The 2,500-nt window shown below is 28.8% G+C and overlaps 1 protein-coding gene across 1 annotated transcript in view; it reads right to left on the bottom strand.

Moving 5' to 3' along the window:
* The window catches only part of LOC122242582 (vezatin), a 30,506-nt gene that overhangs the window by 17,653 nt on the left and 10,353 nt on the right, over nucleotides 1–2,500 (bottom strand). The window lies entirely within an intron of this gene.

Raw genomic sequence — 2,500 nt, 5'->3', positions numbered from 1 at the left:
CCCGAACGTCATGTACGTCAGGACGCCCGTCGTCAGGCCAAAGCTCCTATGTCATGTATGTCATGACACCTGTCCGCAGTGGGTTAACGACAGGGGACGTGTTTTTTTCCGTCATACATGACGCAGGAGCCTGATGATGGGCGTCATGACGTTCGGCGATTTTGGATCACTATGTTATTTTATTGTGCTATGAGTAATGAGTGAGTGATGTTAACCCTTTCCCGACGGGGCACTCGCTACGCGAAGACCCCTATGCCGGGCGATTGCAATATTCCATTGAAATTGTCACACTGGCATGAGTTTGGCTGTGTCACACGAGTGTGACGCACCGTCGTCATAGGGTTAACAGTCGCACGAGGTTTAGAGTATGAAAAGAAGGTTTTTTTTTCTAATCTCAAGCAAATTAATTATTCTTACCACTCAAAATGGGTTGAATTACGTGCTGCGATCAGTAATTTAGTAATCATGGGGTAAATGTAAGCATAAACTAGTAGTTGATAACGTTATCTCTGAAAAAAAACAAAAAACTTTTGCTCCCTTGGCACCAGCTCTACTCCCATAATTCTTAACTAATTTCCTATTGTCTACTCATTTTCAATGCGCTGAATACAATTTTGAAAGTAAATGTGTTGGGAGCTATCATATTTGGGACAATGTATTTAATGACCATTCTTATGGACGGACAACACCTAAGAGATAACCTCGTGATAAATATAGGGAAAATGAAAGATTTGATCAAACAGCGCAAATTTCCTAACCTACAAAACCTTACCTACCATTGTTCCTTAGCAGATAGTTACGTCAGTGTGTCATTCCATGGTATGCACCTTAAAATTTTACAAGTCTTGAACACCCTTTGGTCTTCCAGACTTTATTCAAAGATGTTGAAATCTGTACTCCGAATATCGCATGATATATATATATATATATATATTATATATATATATATATATATATATATATATATATATATATATTATATATATATGTATATATACATATATATATACATATATATAATATATATATATATATATATATATATATATACGTATATATATATATATATATATTTATATATATTATATATATATACATATATTATATATATATATATATATATATATATATATAATATATGTATATATATATTATATATATATATATATATATATAATATATATATATATATATATTATATATATATATATATATATATATATATATATATATATATATATATATATATATATATATATGTATATATATATATATATATATATATATATATATATATATATTATATATATATATATAATATATATATATATATATACATATATACATACTTATATATACATGTGTGTGTGTGTGTTTATATAAATAAATATGAATTGGTGTTTTATACTTGTACAAACAGAAAAATGAAGTACCATACAAAGGACGTAAACTAGTTATTCCATACATAGGGATAAAATAATTTCTTTGGAAAAAAAAACACATTTCATTTTTAAACTTATCAGTCCCTTCAAAAGGGCCATATTTTTTTTTTTTTTTTTTTTTTGAGATATGTGCTATATTTCCATACTTTAATCATGAACTTTTACCCATAAGCTCAAGATCTCCACCTTGATTTTATATGCAGGAAAATGGAAATTAAATTCAATGAAACCTAAACACTAACCTATTAGTCTTTACTGACTGTATATAATTTTTCTGAGCATCTCTTATATAATACAGATTCATTTCTATATGTTTATGAAATTAACCTTAGTACAAATAACAGTCTTACGGGCCCTTATTTGACAGATGTAGATCACACAGGCCTCACTACATATAAAAAGACAAATAGTAAGGATGTGTCCATTCCACTTTTATGACAAAAAGATAATGTTAATTTTACTAAAAAAATACAATCTTATAAATTTTTATCGAAAGATAGAAATTGAAAAAAAGTGAAACAGGTACGTCCTATTTACCTTCTTTCTCAATGAAATGTGATCAGTTCATCTTCCATCAAAAGTCTTGCAGTAAGGGTAATCATACTTTCAAAATTTGGAATTTTCACGTTTTTACTGTATCTCAAAACTGATAATTCAATTCTCCTTCTGATAAGAATAGTAAGCCAAAAAATAGGTGGGTTCTCTCCCATACATTCGAATAATAGTATATGATGCCTTTGTTATTATTAAATATTGTTTCGATTTAGACGATCCTGGCAACCTGTTTTGGTGCAAAGACAGACATTGACCAATATAACGCTATCAAGCATTTCCTGTACAATGATGATTACATATTTGTATCACATTTTATTATTTCAAAATCCTTTGTGCATGGTCGCATTTTTCTTCTAAATGAAGACTAACAATTAACCATCAATGGCTACGAAACATATCTATTACCGTTAATTTCAAGTCTTTAACAGGAATACATTATTTTGATCCCTTTAAAAATGTTGCCAACACGAATATAAAAAATGTAGTCTTATTCAGCCGTAAAC

The sequence above is a fragment of the Penaeus japonicus genome, unplaced genomic scaffold (assembly GCF_977035675.1).
Source record: "Penaeus japonicus unplaced genomic scaffold, GWHDUDI00000001_assembly GWHDUDI00000007, whole genome shotgun sequence".
Classification (NCBI taxonomy): Eukaryota; Metazoa; Arthropoda; class Malacostraca; order Decapoda; family Penaeidae; genus Penaeus; species Penaeus japonicus.
This window is presented reverse-complemented; position numbering and strand designations above follow the sequence as displayed.